The following is an 18,700-nucleotide window of genomic DNA, read 5'->3' as shown; positions in this document are numbered from 1 at the left end:
GGCGGTCTATCATCGCCGCGAGTACTCGAGGTGATCGCGGGTATCGCGAACTTGCGTGGTCCTTGGAGAGACTTATAAAACGCCTCTTTCTCTCTCTCTCTCTCTCTCTCTCTCTCTCTCTCTCTCGCTTGAAAACAGAACAAGAAGAAAACGGAAAAGCTTAGGCTGGAAAGATTATGTTTCTCTTAGTCTTATTTTCGGCAGTTGTGAGTTACAAGTTTAACTCGGGGTTAAGCTGCGCTTTTTCGCCGATCTCTATGAGCCGTGCCGATATGTCGCGGATCGAAGCCAGCCGGTTGTTAGCGTCATTCGTCGCCGAAAGTTGAGCCGCAAGTTCCTCACTGATCTCTCTCTCTCTCTCTCTCTCTCTCGAGGAGGAGGAGGAGGAGGATTCATCTCCTTCGCTTCGAATTTGGGAGGAATTTTGCGATGAATTTGGGTCTCGGCTTCGATCGGCGGGTACGAATTCCTCGGATTGGACGATTCGATGGGAGGGAGTTCGCAGCTAGAAATGTTTCAAGGACCGATGGAGATTAGAGATATATGGTACCTTCCTTTCGGAGACGCGACAAACGATCGGTCAAAGCGCAAGCAACCACCGAGTTGTTTCCGATTATTGCTTCTAGATAGAATAGAGATACCGTATTTGCGGATGGTACACGTAAATACGCGTGTACGTATGTGTGTATACTGGGGTGCATAGGAGGAAGTTGAATGAGTGCGGGCGAAGGTGTGTGATTATCTTGTGTACGTGTGTCGATTACATGTATATATCCTGTTGATAAGATGCATTAAGAGGCGAAGGGGAAACAGCTAGAAAGAGATAATTTTAAATAGGTTACCGGTATTTTCTTGTTTATCATAGGCAGGTGCATGCAATAAATACACCGAACTCTAACTACGATACTGTTTCTTCAAAGCTTACATGTCTAACTGCACGTGATACTCACATAGCGCGCTCTCTCTCTCTCTCTTTCTCTCTCTCTCTCTACCTCCCTCTCTCTTTCTTTCAAAAAGTGCGCATTCATTCATCTCGTGGTAAATACCATGTCACTTAAGAGCAGCTCGACAAGATTCCGAAGGATCGCGAGCGGCTCGCTCGCAATCACCCTCCCGGCTGGGGGAGGCGCGACTGTTAACAATGAGATTAGCATCGAGAAGACAATCGGGTTAACTCTGAAATCGCCGACGTTGAGGTAAAGTGACGTGCGTATACGTCGATATGACAACGAACAGAAATCACTCTGCACAACTACTACCTTTCCTTTCTTTTTCTTCTTTTGTTTGTTTTATAAAACCTCTAATACACACACACACACGCCGCGCGTGGCAAAGTCGCGAGATTCAACATATATATGCGTCGTTGGCGCAACGCTTTCAAAGTTATCGCGAAGCCTCGACGAAGTGTTCCTGAGAATTCCAAAAGGGATCAGCGGGGCCGCGCCTTAAGTGCTAATGGCAGTTCGGATCGTTAACACATAACTACATGCGCGTATATGTCGTACTTCGATAATATGTTAACGATAACGTTCAGTGAGAACCTATCGCTCTAGGTATAAGTATGCGGTACGTTTATCATTATAAATCATTTTCATTTAATTTTCATATATTGTTATCGCAATAATTCCTACACCAGGGAAAACATCGTTAAACATTATCTCTCGCCTATAATATTACTTTTCTTCCTCCTCTCTTTCACCATTCTCTTTCTTTCTCTCTCTCTCTCTCTCTCTCTCTCTCTCGCTTTCTCGCTCTCTTTCTCTCGCCATTCTTTTCCTTTCATTCTCTCGCGTTCAATAATAATTAGTAATCATCTGTTTCACCTCTAATTAATTATTTCTCTCTCGCTCGCTATCTTTTTCTCTCTTTCTCTTTCTCTCTCTCTTTCTCGCTTTGTGTCTTTTCTCGTTACTCCTTCGTCGTCTAACATTTTATTCAGCGCTCGATATAGTTATTCACCTTAGAAAAATTTGTACTCTTATAGGGGAGGTATCGAGGGACACAGCTGCCTCGCGCTGCTGTTTTGTTTTCCGTGATTTAGTCGGGGAACATCTTACCCAGCTCTCGTGTTTTACCTCCTGCAAGTTCAGTAACATCATCTCTTTCTCTCTCTGTCTCTCTCTCTCTCTCTCACACGATCTAGCCGAACTTGCATCGCGTCCGCGCGCAACTTTTCCTCCGTCCTCGTAAAATGTCCCAATTCGTGTCAGAAGTCAGCTAGGTAACCGAACACGAGGCGCGCGGCGTGTTCAATCACGAGGATAATATTATATACCGATGAAAATCGCAGCAAATGAATCTAGCTATCTAATGTCATATTTCAGTCTCTTCATTGTTTCGGAAGCGAAGCGCGAAGTTGGCCGTACCGCTAAAAATTGCTACATCTCCTTGTTATACCAAGTAAATCTCGAAAAGAGAAAACCATAGTGCGATTCGCGGAGAATCCGCGTTATGCGACGGTTTTCGACATCGGCTTTCGCGCCGCCGCCGCCGCCGCCGCCGCCGCGCCGTCGTGATTGAATCAGCCGCGGGCCGCGTCTCGTCTGTCTTTCGCATCGATGAAATCAGTGCGGTCGAACGAAGTGGAAAAACTAGCGGTTAACTGGCGAGAAATCGGGTAATCGGGATAATGAGAAAACTGAGCGGGATTAGGGGCGCGGGGGTAGGAGGAGAGTGGGGCGGGGGGTGGGTTGTAGTAATTCAGTGATGGTTAAAGATCCTTGCAAACCACAGTCACTCATCTCTCATTCACGACCGCTAAAAAACCGAGTCACGATTGCGTTCACGTAGCCTTGCGATTCCCGTCTGCCGATCCGTCGTTCTCAGCGTAGAGAAAACAGAAGGAGAAAAGAAAAAAAGAAAAAAAAAGAAGGAAAAAGAAAACGATCTGCAAGTCGCGGATATCTTCTTCTCAACGTGAAAACGCGACGCGAGCCCATCGTGACTCCGATGCTAAGCTACACGAAGATGGGAAACAGCTTCGATAATGCAACGAGTATATCGTGTGTGGTTATATACTTTTCTCGTTTCGTTTACCACGTGCAAGTTTACCTACAGATAGGAGAGTCGATACGAACTACGACGCCTAAGAGACGAAAAAGAGTCCTCCCGCACGCCGGCAGGACTGGTTTTAACCGGTCCTGAGCGTTTCTCTAAGCCCCGCCGAATCTTTCTTCGACCTCTAACCGTACCGCTAATGTGGTTATGTGTGTGTACCGTTTTTACGCTATTACGCTTACGAGAGATATTATATGCGTGTGTGTACACGTGTTATTACATCCTATGTGCGTATCATATATGCAATGTTACCCAAACCGTCGTTACGACCGCCTTTTGTAAATTCCTTCGAAAAAGCTCCGACCTCGCGCGACCTCAGCTTCAGCGTTTCCCTCCTTCTCCTCGTTGCCATCCTATTTCCGGATGCGGAACTTCGTGCGAAACAACACTCGTGCCGACACTCGCGCGCGCTCGTCGCGGTCGGAAATGCGAACGCCGGCACAGATTCTCTACGGTCTCTCCTCTTCTTCCTCTCTTCACTTTTTTCTCCTTCTCTCGAATCGAAGATCATAGGAAGGAAGGCCAACGAGAGAGTCACAGGGCAGGGCAGTAAGACATGGAAAGGCTATCGCAATTCATTGTTTCCTCTGTTTTCTTCTCATCCCTCTTCTATCGTCGATAACCGTCTCTCGCTTCTTTCTCTTTTCTCTCCTCTTCTTTTGCTCTCTCTCTCTCTCTCTCCCTCCCTCCCTCCCTCCCTCCCTCTTCCTCCTTTTCTATTTTTCTTTCTTCCCCTTTCTCTCTTTCTCTCTTCTTTCTCTTTCCCTCTCTCTTCTCTCTTCCCACCGCCATCGGAAAGAAATCTGAGCGCTCGTTTCTTGACGAGAGATAAAGCGAAAAATCGGGAAGAAATCCGTTGTCGCGATGTCCCAGAAGAAAGAGCGCTTTATATCGTGCCGAGTCGTTGATTGCGGACGAAAATGGAAATGGAGAACTCGTTAAAGCGAGACTCTCGTCTCACGGCGATGTCGGTGAGCCTCGGCGATTATAAATCGAATCTCGTTAACGATGCTCTAAGCGCGATTGACGTCGGAAGAATTTAACGAATCTGTGTGAGAGTCTGAAAATTTACCTGGAAAAGTTTCATCAAACAGACAAGAAGATATGTGTGTGTGTATGCGGTGCTCGAAACAATTCGATTGTTCCTTCCTCGTGAGTGTACGCGAGTCATACACCTGTCAAACCGCATGATCAATTGCGCGATTCGTCGCAGCATCGGTTTCGCGGAGACAACGCAAGAATGAACACGTTCCTCGTTCCAACGACATTGACGTCGCAAACGTTGTGACGTTGCGAGCGATTGCGCAGAACATTAGTCAAGAGACACTTGGAAATCAACAAGAGAAGAGACGCTGGTTAGTCGAGAGGCTAATATAATCAACTGGTGAGAGATCGTAAATAAAGGTAGTGCGAATTGATTGTTTATTACTCTTTATTTCACGATTACCAAACATAAATGTGTCACGGGATAATTAAGAGAAATTAATATAATAATAAGATAAACGAGCCGAGCAAGTTTCATCGTCGATTGTGCTTCAAGGTATACAAAAAGAAAAAAAGTGTCTCTCTCTCTCTCTCTCGTCATCTACATCTCGACGACGTCGACGGCCACGTCGTCCGCAGTTCTTTACTAAAATTTTTCACAGATGAACAATGGAATTTACTCGGCTCATTTCGCTCGCGAAACAAATCCTGAAAAAAATTAAGATAACGTGCTCAGCGCGGCGTAGTTAGAGAACAAAAAGTAAGACATAACGGAAAAGAAGCGAAGCATACATTTGTACGTAAAGAAGAAAAAAAAAATTAAACGTCACTCAAAGTGCGCGTGCAGTCGTCGAAAATCCTCGCCATGCCTTATTACGAGTTTTAATCACTACGAACGATCTCTCTCTCTCTCTCTCTCTCTCTCTCTCTCTCTCTCTCTCACTTTAATCTCCGATGGAGCGGCAATCTCTTTTTTTTTTTCTTTCTAACGCATCTATCTCTTTCTTTCCTTTCTTCTTCCTCTTTCTCTCCCACTCTTTCCATCTTTCTATCTTTTTCGTTCTTTCATCGTCTCTCTCTCTCTCTCTCTCTCTCCCGCTTCGTCCCAAGAAAAACATCACCTTCCGTCACTTCCCCTTTTTCTCAAACTTCCCGTCGGTTGTCCCGTTTGGTCCGCACTACCAGCATGATTATTCGCTTTTGCATCGCAAAATGCTTGTGTCTACTATGATTTCTTTTTGGATCGCTTCCATGCCTGCCGTCCGATCGGTTTCTCCTCTCGATTCGCTTAACGACTAAAAAGTAGTACAGCTAAAGAGCTCTAGAAAACTACGCGCGGCCTCCGGAACGAGGTCCTACCTCGGCGTCCTCGTCGTCGTGTTGGCGAGAGCGTGTAAAGTAGTGTAAGTGATTACTAAACGAGCATACACCCTATCTATACGGGATTATTTATTAAGGTTACATCGACGACACACCCTGCAAACGGGTTTACGTTCGAGTGTCTCGCGTTCGCAGCGACGCGAAGCTTCGCGATCGATCGTGCCCGTGAGTCGGGCAAGAGACTAGCTTTTCAAGAAGATCGTTTCGTTGCGGCACGATCGTCGATCTCGTAGCGCTCCCTTCAGCTCCTCGCACGAATTTTTTTTTTTACGTCTTCTCTCTCTCTCTCTCTCTCCTCTCCCCCTCATCTCTTGCTTCCGCTTGCTCTCCGTTTCTCTTTTCGCGAGAAGTACGATTCTATAACGTTATTGGAAGGGCTAAGCAGAGGCGAATCTCGGTTATACTTCCGAACACCCTCCTCGATACTCGATACTGAGACACGCGCGCGCGGCGCCGCATTCGGCCGGCATTGCCGAAATTGCCGGCGAATTTGCCTTAAACTAAACTTATCGACGTCTCTTAATTTTGATAAATACTACCGTGTTAATTTTCCGTACGACCCTTTTCTCCATCATCGTGATCGGCGTGGCGATCGCTTAAAAAAATAGGGTACAAAAATTATCCATCTAAATTTGAGATCTTACCGAATCCTAAAGTCGCGTTTCTCACACCTCAGTATGATTATTCGTTTTTATCTTTTTTTTTCTCTCGATAACACAGCCGAATAAAAATGCCCCGAATTACATCTAAGAAACTTATAGTGAAATCTTAATTCTTTTTTTTTTTTTCTTAACGCGTTCGCTTTCGAGGAACGCGCAGTTCGTAAAAAAGGAGTCTACCCTTAAGATCCACCGTGAACTTAGCCCCTACTATAAAAGCACACGACTACTTTTACGAGAGCGTGTATCGATGAGAATTCCGATCTCTCTCTCTCTCTCTCTCTCTCTCTCTCTCTCTCGGCCAAATTTCGTTTCGCGTTTTTTTCATCGTTTTCTTATATTTCTTCTTTATTCCGCTCGTCCGCCGCTCGCTATTACTATAATCGTAAGACGTAAAAATTATTACGAAGTTCGCCGCACTCGAGTCGGCATTGCTGTCGCGATTGGTGTTAATTTACAGTGACAACGCGGGTTACCCTTAAAACGACAAAATGTACGTTGCACACACAGTCTTACGCGGGCTCTTATCCTTGTGACGTATACGTTGAAGAACGTACGCTCATCGTCGTTGTCGTTGTCGTCGTCGTCGTCGTCGTCGTCGTCGTCGTCGTCGTCGTCGTCATCGTCGTCATTGTATTGTTGCCGTTACACACGTTTTAACCCTCGCATGATCGCGCAAGATCTCGTTCGATTGCGCCGCTAAAGTCCCCGCCAAGAGTGTATGTATCAGAGGGTTAAACGCGAGCTATACTTTTAAGTAGTCACCATTCGCGCACATCGAACACAAAAAATTTCTTCTCTCTCTCTCTCTCTCTCTCTCTCTCTTTTTCTCTCTTTTTCTCTTTCACGCACTAGAACAAATAATTTAGCGCATTATACATCTCCGATCGTGAGCTATTTTCACTCGTCTCGTCCCGTGCTGAAGACGGCCCCGTCTGTAATATCGCGTGTATAACGGGGGGGGGGGGGGGGTAAGAGATCGATCGAGACACCTGACGCGACTCTTTTTTATATTACCCGTGCCGAATAAACTCCTGCTATCCTAAATGCAACGCACGCCCGTCGTAACTCTCGAAGGGATCGCCGACGGAGGAGGATCCGGCGCGGCGGATCTTGGCGCGATTAAACGCGGACGGGCGCGAATGGTTTCTCCAGCAGTGATTATGCTTAACGAATACAAGTCCGATACGACGCCGTTACCGGCGGCACTATATAAGTCTACTGACTTCGGGGGGTTACAAGGGGGTACACATGTATGTGAGAGAGATATATATATAGATATATTTATACGTATATATATATATATATATATATATATATATATATATACATACACACACGCTACATATATACGCTATATATAGTGTGATTAAATGCACAAACAGGAAGGGAGTAGCACATCCACACGCCATTCAGACACATCGGATTTAACCCTTCTAAGGAAATTGGCTGAAAAACGGGTTTTGGTATTGGGGTGCCCTACGAACTAGCGATTAATGCGCGTCTCGTTCAATCCTTAATTACGGCGCTCTCGCTGCGAGCTCGCGCGCGAAAGGCAGCGCGTGTACCGCCCGCGCACGACCTTTTGCGGCGAGCCTCGCGAAATGCGCGATACGTTGGTGAAGAACAGAAAAGAAAGAAAGAATGAAGGAAGAGGGAAAGAACGTAAGCCAGGGAAGAGATGAGAAGGAAGGAACGGAACAAGACGAGAAAAGGAAAGAAGAGAAGAACAAAAGGAAAAGAGAGAACTGATTCTCTTCTATCGTCTTATACAGAAGTGCGCGACTATCTCTCTTCTTCTTCGTCGTTCGTGTCGATCGCGACGTTGCGATTTCGGTGCGTTCGTCCGTGCAATCGAGATCGATCGTCCATCTGTCTTCCTGAAATCCGCAAAGTTCCGAGCGTGAGCGATTGGCCCACGGCTCGCGACGGTGAGTGGGTGAGGTGAGGTGAGGTGAGGTGAGGTGAGGTGAGGTGAGGTGAGGTGAGGTGAGGTGAGGGTGAGGTGAAGAAGAAGCAGGTGCAAGGTGAGACGTGCTCTCGTTCGGAAGTTACCTCGGGGAATGCGCTAACGCCGAGCCGTGAACCAATTGTCTTTACACCTTCTTCAGCCTTCAGCCTGTGCGATCCTGCATATCGATTTGCTCTTATTTCATCTCTTCGTCCTTCACGTACATTCCCCACTTCGCATCCGCGTGTCCTCGAGACTCTCTTAGCGGCTTTCGTGCGAGTCTGCTCTCATCATCCGGGATTCTCGTTTTAGGCCACGCGTCTTCGTCGTGCTGGCGCCGAGTTCAAAGTGTCGCGCGGCAAGATTCGATTGGTCAACAATGAAAAACGGAGAATATCCATTCTCCCCTCTTGGCAGTCTCCGCGAGAGTTACATTATCGCGCGTCGTGTTACGTCCTACATTTTCACGTCCCTGCCTGGTGTCGGCGTGAACATTTTTCCACGAGAGTCTGCTGCTTTTTGCAAAAGGCAAACTACGAAGCAAAGCCCTCTGCATATTCATGCACATTCCGCACGCTCCGCGGTAATGTATCGCGTAATTTCCGTCACCACGAGGAGACTCCGCGTCGCGAAAGAGAGAGAAGGTACGTACACACACACACACACACACACATACACACACACACACACACACACACACACACACAGACAGACAGACACACGCACGAGGATAATACGAGAGAAAACTAATCGCGCATAATACGCGACTTTGAACTCGCTGCTGTCGCACGACGGCTCTCGCGTCTACACGTCGTGTCGGATGTGAATCCTTACGTTAAGAAAACGCTGCAAACGCGTTCTGTCCTCCGATCAGCTAAGAGAGCTCTGAAGACAAGAGTCCGGTCCGATTCGCAATTTGTCTCCCCCAGGATTTGCTCGCCGCGTTATTCGGCTGCCTCGTGACTAGTGTTTCGCTGGTCGACCTTGTGACGATACATCTCCGACGCGCGTCGCCGCGCGGTCCAAGACGACACGCGGAGGCGGGGTGGCGGCGTAATATGTTAATAACAACATTATGCTCCTATGTACATTTGTACCTTATATATAGCCAACGTATCCAACCGATTCGATTACGGCCGAGCTCCCGGCATTCGTTCGAAAATCCGAAGATCTCGCGCGAACAGGCGCTCGGAAAATTCCTCCCCGTCACACACTCTCTCTCTCTCTCTGTGTATCTCTCTGTCTCTCTCTCTCTCTCTCTCTCTCTCTCTCTCTCTCTCTGTGTATCTCTCTGTCTCTCTCTCTCTCTCTCTCTCCTTCCCGAAACGCGACGTTACCTTCTCCGACAGTTCCTCGGCGCGCTCACGGTCTCAGACTCCGCGCGAGTCTTCGTGCGTTCGGGCCACCCACCGAGAGAGCTCGGCTCCTTCAATCGTAGAGTGTGAAAGACAGCCGGTGTGTGTACTATTTATGACGTCGGCGAACGGTGCTCTCCGCCTTGTTCTCTCGATGAGAAGGCGTCTCTCTCGTCATCTCTCCGGACTCGCCGGAGAGCGCTCTTTCACTCTGCCGCGTGTCGGCAGGACAACCCCGAACCTCGCGAGGGATCTCGCGAGGGCCTTCTCGCCACCGTCGAGAGCGTCAAGGTGTCAACGTGCGAGCCGGCGCCGACGTGAGAAAAACAAAACCGCTCTCCAGTAGCGCACTCGATAAAATTTCTTCGCCGTTCTAACGTTCAGTATAACAATCATTAGGCAACGTACATTAATTACATCACTTACAGGATTAGCCCGACGGAGGTGGGGGAACGGACCGTTGGACGGGGGGGGGGGTGGTGGAGGCAGGGACGGTGTGTGAATGAGAGGAGACATCGATAAATCTTCGAGCTCTGAAAATCGACGTTCGCCGCAGGCGAGGATGGGGCGGGGGAGGGATGACAAGGGGAGGGGGGGTGGGAGACAATGCGGGATCTTCTCTTATTCTGTGAAACTTAATTGGGAAGCCGAGACGCGGAACACGGGCGAAGACATCGGAGTCGAAAGCTGTCCCTCTCGACGACGACGACGACGATCCCCGACGATCTTCGCTCGCACCCCACGTCCGCGAGCAACGCGTTACCCTCTCTCGTCTCTTTCTTTCGCGTGAATCCGCCGCCTCGGAGGCGGCGCGATAGCGGGCGCGCGTTCGGCCGCGCCGCGCTTCGTCTATCCATTCTTCTCTGTCTGCCTCTCTCTCTCTCTCTCTCCCTCTCTCTCTCTCTCTCTCTCTCTCACTTTGTACGTCTTTCGATAAGAATGTGACGTTCGTCGACGGGCAAAAGCTCGCACTCTGCCGCGGCTCGATCCCTGATTCGCGTCTTTCTGTTTCTCTTTCTCTACAATATCTGCTTCTCTACCTTCTCTACATCGCTCTCCCTCTGTCTGCATCTCTCCGCGCATACCTGAAAGCATACATTCGGACCGGAAAACAGGAGAGAATCCGTGTGTGCAGTCGCGGAGCACACTCGGTTCATCGCGACGCGCGATCTTCATCCTACGCGAGAGGTGTTGAACCTCCTCGACGCGCGCAAGCGTGTCCTCCTTTCACCGCGATGAACTCTACACCCTCTCTCTCTCTCTCTCTCTCTCTCTCTCTCTCCTCTTCTCTCTCTCTCTCTCTCTCTCTCTCTCTCTCCTCTTCTCTCTCTCTCTCTCTCTCTCTCTCTCGTGCAAATCGCTTCTCGCGCGAAGGAGCGTCCCGGAAACGACGCGTGCTCTCGCGACTAGCCGAAAAACACCGGGCTTGAATCTGGTATACACGAGTTAACGTTTCTCATTAACGAATTAACATCACAATTAAGCTATTACGAGTTAAAAGCGCGTCGACCCCGCCACGAAGAAGACCGCTTCTCTCTCTCTCTCTCTCTCTCTCTCTCTCCGCCTCTCTTTCTTTCTCTCTGCCCGTCGGCAAACCCTTCTCCCCTCTCTCCCGAGTCACGACGCGGTTTCTGCAGCAGCGCGGTTAACGCGCAGAACATGGAATTTAACTCTTTTGAAGACCAACGTCCGCACACCGAAACCTCGTGCTCGAAATCCTCGATTTAGCGGTATGGTAACTGTACACTCAGGTAGCTCGAGGAGACGGTTTCGGCGTGCGGCCGTCGGATTCGCCGAGGGATTAAATAACCGCATCTCAAAAAGTGGTACACACCTAATAAACGAAACGGAGAATAATCCGTAAATATCGTGTCTCAACGCAATAAACGTTTCGCGCGAAATCTCTTCTTCTAGTGTACGGTAATACGTAGATAATAGTTACACGGTTAACTATATATATGCGTGTAATCTCTCTCTTAACGCGTACGCTCGTGCGCACTGATATAACATACGCACGTGTATATGTATCTATGTATCTAACGTATTTATGTGTTTGCTTAATCCTTAGCCAGTAGAAGCACAAAACAAAGCTTAAACACACCGGTTCCGGGGGGCTTCGCGCGCGCCTCCGATCCGCCCGCGCGGGGGCGAAAAGAAGGAGACACGCGGAAAGGGGAAACGATTAACTGAGGAGGAACGAGCCGCTAAATCGAGGGTCGGTAAAGGAAAAGCGCGAGAATTCTAGAGACGAAGTCGCGATTCGACGCGTTAAACGAAACTAAAAGAAGTCTGCTCTCGGAGGCGTCTGGACACCCGTTGCCACGAATTCGTGTCCGCGTTCGCCGACTTTTCTCTCTCTCTCCCTCTCTCTCTCTCTCTCTCTCTCTTTCTCCGATTTGACACGATGCGACGCGATTTTGCGATTCTGTCTAGCTGGGAAGCAACAAGAGAGTCCAATCTCGAGACGCGATTCAGTACAGACACGCGCGCGCGAGTAAACGATCGAACGACGCAGAAACGAATCGCGGAATTAATTGTGCCCGTCCGGCCGGCCGGTCTTCATCTCGAGTGCGTGTCGCGTGTCAGCATCCGACGATGATAATTCCGACGGTAATTCATCATTTCGCGCGATAATATACGTGTCACATGAGCACGGGGTGACATCTCGGCTTTGGCGGAATATCTATTGACGCCGAAACGTATCTCTCGTCTGTGATGAAATCCATTTAACGAGACTGATTAACCGGAAGGAAGATGACTTGCACACGTCGTTACACACGTCGCGCGTTCGCCGAACACGATCGTGCGCCACGGGTGCTGGCCTCCTTTTCCCATCGATCACAAAAAATTATCACCATTTCGCGTACCCTCCGCCGTCGCCGTCGCCGTCGCCGTCGTCCGGTACGCTCGCGTAAATAATGCTGCAGGAAAACGTTACACGAGAAAAGAACCAAAGGAAAGCCGATCGATGATCCAAAGTTTCGTGCCCGGGATTTTACCGTAACGCTCGAAGGTCGAGGGAAAAAAACGGAACGAAAACCGAAAGGAGGAAAGAATTTTGCTTCTATTTTGCTTCCTTTTTTACGTGCTCTTCCTGCACGCGGCTATGATCGCGACCAAAGTGACCGCCGCTCACATCAAGTGACCACCCGACTGACTGCAATAATTACGACTAATAAAAAGATTGTTGAAAATGTATAAGGATGGATGTGTACGTGTGTGTGTGTGTGTGTGTGTGTGTGTGTTTATACGTTTGTCTGACGCGCACATTACTACGGCATATCGCGTGACTACGACGAGAGACCGCAAAAGACGTTCTTCGCGAGAGCGGGTCGCGTTCGCGCGGAAACACGACCCATGAAACGGAGATCGCATCGCGATTAGTCGAGAGGTGTCGACTATTTGATACTCCACCACGTGGACTCGTTCGCGAGCATCGCGCCGCGCGTGACACGTTACTTGTTCTCTCTCGCCACCTTGTTACGTTGTCTCCGCTATTATCGCTTCAACATCGTGGCGCATCGCGATTCCGCGTATTCGTTGAGCAACATCCACACGACGCGGTGTATTCGCGTCGCTTGCAATCTCAACCAGTCCGTCGTAGCTTCTAAAAAATGATGGCAATAACAGATAGGATATATCAGGTATTGATGACAATGACGTGTGGAGCTCCTACGCTCGTCAATTGTTGATGTTCGCCTTGCTTTATTACATCGTTGCTTGAATTATCGGCGGATATCGTAGGCGAATTTTCTTTTATCTTACAACGATTGTTCTCTTCCTCGCACATTCGCGAATGTTCACGCTTGAGATAACAAGATCGTCTTTTCGTGTCTCAGCGTCGATAGATCGTAGAATGCGCCTAAGCGGTTCTCCCGTGTGATTCATTTAACGCGCGCGACTGCGTATGTTGCATGGTGAAGAATGTGTATGAGTGCGTGTATTTTCTCTTGTCAATGTATCCTAAGGAGCCCGTATACGTTGTCACGCACGAGTCGCGCGACACGTATACGTATTGAACGTACGTATGTATGTGTATGTGTGTGTGTGTATATATACATATACATACATATATCTGTTTATATATATATATATATATATATATTTATATATACATATATTTCGATATATCTATAGTTGTCTAGCACAGCTGTAAAGACCCTTACTCGCTAAGAGACAAAAATTGATGATCCTTAAACATTACGTATTATTCCTTTTCATATTTTCATATAATATATATATATATATCTATCTATATATATATATGTGTATATATATATATATATATATACTTTTTCATATATATATTTCTTCATCTATTCATTTATATTCATATATCGAATTATTTAAACGAACTTTGACCGACGAGAAAATCGTTCCCCCACGTCCTAGCCACGTAAAGGCCGCGTGAAAGGGCTCCGATGAACAACCGATATAATTACTATATGATTAGTACGCAATAAAATTTTTCCTCTCCTCTCCTCTCCGTCTCTAATCGTCTCTCGGACATCCACAATATGACACGATAACTTATCACTAGGACGATTCGTCCGGTCGTCTACCCGCTTTGTGTTTCGGAAACGCCGCGATATCCCCCGCGGCTTTGCACCCTCGCGCGATCTTCCTCTCGAGAGAGATCGACAGCACCGAGCCACCACCGGGTTCTCGAGCTGTGCACGCGCGTCTTCGCGCGTCCCGTCCGCGTGATGCTCTCTCAAGATCGAATTTCTATCCCAAGGCCAGCGACGTCGATCTTGGCCGAGTTCTCGGTCAGGCTCGATTCAAGGTCGACCGCCGGCGGGCGGAGTCCTCGAGCCGCGCACGTCTCTGCGCCCCGACAGACGAAACTCGACGACAACCTCGTCTCTTCAACTCTATCTGTCTCTCCCTCTCTCTCTCTCTCTCTCTCTCTCTTTGTCACCTTTCTTCGCCGCCTTCTCTCTTTGGACGCCGGGTGAACGACCGACGAAAATGAAAGTGTCTTAACTACGAGAAAACCGTCGTTTATAAACTTACTATTTATCGATGATTCAAACCTTCTTTTCTTTTCGTAATGACTATACACTAAACTCTATTCATAATTCAACCATTCATAACCTCTCTATTCCGTCACGAAGTGACTCAACCCCCTTCTCCTCCCTCTGTCTCTCTCCCCATCATTCTCCCCCCCCCCGATCTCGCCCTATCCAAACGTGCCACGAACGCTATTCGGATTATATAAAATTCACAAACGCGGGATATATCGATTATTCGGTACACCTTGGGCCGCGGGAGTGACGGCGCGAGAGGTCGAATCGATAATCAGGGCACCTCGAGGTGCTTCAGCAGGTGGACTCGTCGAGCCCGAAAACCCGTGTCGCCGCCACTCTCGGGCACCCTAGTCGTCCATATAAAAACACTGATATACAAAACGTTCACTAGATCGACGTGAAACGTCAGCGAACGGCACGACGAGAACGGCTCTCTCGTGTGAGAGCGCGAGAAGGTCATTGTCGCGCGCCTCATCACGCTCGTCGTTAGCTCGGGCATTCGAGTAGCCCGAGGAATTCTCGTTTGATATCGAAGAGGAGGATGCGCGGCTCTCGGGAAGATTTGACACCGAAGAACACGCTGAAGAGCGTGCTTGCTATGAGCTTGTAAAAGTGTTATCGCCGGATACTATCCATGCACTAGATACGACTACTTATCCGGATGCGCTCGTGATTCGTGCTTGCCGAAAACGCGTACAACACTCTGATACACTTTCGGAACTTTCGACTCGCTAATGCCCCCGAGTCACTTTTCTTTCGCGATACGCTCGTGTTGTCATCCGACCCGGCCGGTGTACTCTGATATCTCGAGGTGTGATTTGAAACGTGTGTACCGATGTGAGAGATTGCACGCGATGAAACGCGCACCTCCCTCCCTCTCTCTCTCTCTCTCTCTCTCTCTCTCTCTCTCTCTCTCTCTCTCTCTCTCTCTCTCTCTCTCTCATTCCGCGGCCGCGTCTCCATATTGGCTGACGCGACGATATCTAGCCAGTTTGCGGTTAAAAATATATATCACAGTGCTGTGCTCCATGCGGAGAGCAAGTACACGAGGAGAGCCTCACGAGTGTCAAACTTGCCCGGAAAGCCGCGCCGCCGCCATGTGTGCGTCCCGAGGATTGTCGGGGATCTTCCGGCAAGCCTTCTACGCGCGTATGGCCTTCGCGCAACGAAAGTCCTCTCTCGACCGGAGTCGTTAGAACGCGCCTTACGCGCGCTCGGATCTCCATCGGATCGCGTTCTCTCTCGACGCGAGATAGGCGAGACGTTTCGTTGAGCGAAAGCCACGTGTGTCATCACGGGCCCGTATCTCGTGGCGCGACGTTCCCCGACGTCCGTCGACGAAAATAGCAAAAGTACAAAATCGCTATAGTAATTACCCGAATAAAAAAGGTTAGCCTAATTTAACGTTAGCCTTATCAACTACGGAGCTAAGTGCGCCGTGCGTCGACGCACGATCGATGATAAAAAGACACTTGCTATCCTCTTAGAAATAAGCAGCTTGTCACGGCACCGTCATAGTGAAAAAAGCCTATCCTCCTCCTCCTCTTCCCTCTCCTCCCCTACCTTATTCTTAGCGGCGATTCATCTTGTTAATTATAACAGTGTCTGCCGTAAATTCGTCGCTTCTCTTGTGTGTTCCGAGGATCCTCCGGTACCGGTGTACCGGTACCGGACGATTTCAAAAGAACCCGACCGGGATTCTTCTTCCGTCCGCGCAATCAAATTATGACAGGAGAGAACAAAAAATCAATTAAGGCGCGCGCGCGCGCTCCAACCGCGACTTCGCTCTCTAATCTACGCTCCCGTCTACGTGATCGTTAGCGAAAGCTCTTCGAGTCCTCTTACTCGAGAGAATTCCCCCGCCAATTAACACTCGTCCGCTACGAAACTCGCCGGCTTTGTCAGACAGCCGGAACTTTTAATGAAAACTGGCACACACCCCGGGTTTACACTTACCGCCCCTCCCCCCTCCCTTCGTTTCTTCCGAATGGTATCGCGTTAACGACTCAAGAATCGAGCGAATTTCTCAATTCAAACAAATAATTATATAATTCGTTAGATACATGTATATATAATATATATATATATATATGTATATTTGTACTTTGATGAGCACGAAACTGCAGTTTCCCGGAAAATTTCGAAATTCCCCGTCACGATTGCGCCCGATGAAAGTCACAAAGTGAAACAAAGAGCAATCGTGCGACACAGAGACACAGGCTTGAAAAACTGCGCGCGAAGAGCTTTGCTTCGCTCTCTCTCTCTCTCTCTCTCTCTCTCTCTCTCTCTCTCTCTCTCTTGTGACGCGATCATGTCGAAGTGAGCGAAGCCGCGGCAAATAATCGTGTATAGGTTTCCGAAACACACCGCTAAAAAGCCGTGAGACGTTCCTCGCTGTTCCCGCCTCCTTTGTTCGCGATAGGAACGCTCAGAGGAGCAGCGGACAGTGGCGCGTATCGCTTGACTAACGTGGATTCTTATTAAAAATTGAAAAGTAGGGAGTACACAGGTGACGCGTGCGTCCGAGTCGCGCACGCGTCATAAGTCGAAGGAAAACTTGTCACACGCGCCTCCGATCGCGCAGAGGAACTTGAAAAGTGTCTCGGGGTCGCTGCGCGCGAAATCTCAAAGGGAGTTCCCGAGATCGCCAATGTGTCCCCGTGGTTGATTGATTGATTTACAAAAAGGCCAATCGTAAGCTACAAGTATTACTTGACGCGTCTGCAGAAATCGAAAAGAAAAGTCAAGTTTCCGTGTCAGCTTCATTCAGCAGGAAACGATAAAAAATCACTGCTGGAGCGGAGCTCCAGGACTCTGTCGTTGTTCTAAACTTAAATTCCGTCTCATTTCATCGGCGATCTCGGGGCCGCTGCTTCGACGTCCGTCGTTCAAAGTTTCCGCGGCGCGTCCTGTGAGAAAACACTCTCAAGCGCCCCTTCGATCGAATGGCCGCACTACGCGTTTGATCTGTGGTCAAAGTGGCGAATTGGACAAAGAATGACGAAGGTACAAAGTGCGAATCCAACTTGAAAATGAAGAGAAGCAAAAATAGCACGAAAGATAGAGAATACTTAAAACGCTGCTTGCTTGCTTGCTTGCTTGCTTGCTTGCTTGCTTGCTTGCTTGCTTGGCAATTGCTCATTTGGCACTCTGAGAAAACGTACGGTCGAGACGAAACGATCGGAGAAGGACTCAGAAACGCGATCGTCCTTGCCTCCTGCACTTAAACGCGCGTGAAATTAATTAACACGGGAGTTAAATTGTTCGCGCACGGGAGACGCGTCGCGCGGCTCGTCAAACGTCGTCCGTTGGCCCTTCAAGGACAATTTCTCGCACAGGTCCTTGACAGCGCCGTCTGCTATCAACGCACGCGTTCTCCCATGCGTACGTAATATTCCTTTTTTTTTTATTTTTCTTACTTTTCACTCCCCTGTTTCCTTGTTTCACTCTCCTTCGATTCTTCGGTAAATCGTGAGCGAAACCACGCGACCACTCCGAATCGACGGTTCTCGATGCCGTCGCAATGCAAAAGGAAAATAATCGATGTCTTCCGACAAAACTAGTGTCCTAGAGCCTACTCTCTCTTTCTTTCTCTTTCTCTCTCTCTCTCTCTCTCTCTCTCTCTCTCTCTCTCTCTCTCTCTCTCTTTCTCCTCTCCTCTCCCTCCCTCCCTCTCTCTCTCTCTCTCTCTCTAATAGTAATCGTACGAGCAACTAATAATTAACTAAATAATCGTATGAATCGTGTACGAAAAAAAAAAAAATATTTAGTAGCTTACGGAAATACGACGAGTTTCCGATTAATCTCAAAGTGACGATAGTGACAATGTAGCGTGTGAAATTCAAACGAGGACTGCGCGTAAATGAAACATGAGACTCCCTTTCGGTCTGATCGCGGGCGCGTATAAAGAAAGCTCCCCTACGAGGGGACGAGAGAACGAAGTGGCCGCGCAGCCTCGCTGGCATGCGCTTCGCACACGGGGTACTATGTTATCTCCTAAATATACTTCCCGGCGTAATGTGGATTAAGTATACATTTCTTTTTTTCACCCCTTTAAATCGAAGTAACGTAAGAAAGGTACACGATCGACTACACTATCTTGAGAACGGTGGGCGGTCTGTTTGTGGGACGGCCGCTATTGGTGGACAGCAACGACCAGCATCGCCAGAAAAAAAGCAAGTTCTCTTCCTCTCCAAACACTTACCTCTCTCCCACTTAATTATGTTATATACACTGGCTACTTCGGGCGATCACGACTTTCCGCTAAAAGGGGGGGGGGTGGGA

General features: G+C 48.5%; 1 long non-coding RNA gene across 2 annotated transcripts in view; it reads left to right on the top strand.

Moving 5' to 3' along the window:
• The window catches only part of LOC112589404 (uncharacterized), a 141,562-nt gene that overhangs the window by 83,115 nt on the left and 39,747 nt on the right, over window positions 1-18,700 (top strand). The gene's annotated exons all lie outside the window — the stretch shown is intronic.

This window comes from Harpegnathos saltator, unplaced genomic scaffold (genome assembly GCF_003227715.2).
Source record: "Harpegnathos saltator strain DR-91 unplaced genomic scaffold, Hsal_v8.6 scaffold498, whole genome shotgun sequence".
NCBI lineage: Eukaryota > Metazoa > Arthropoda > Insecta > Hymenoptera > Formicidae > Harpegnathos > Harpegnathos saltator.
The sequence above is the reverse complement of the archived record's forward strand: the minus strand, read 5'-3'. Positions and strand labels throughout refer to the sequence as shown.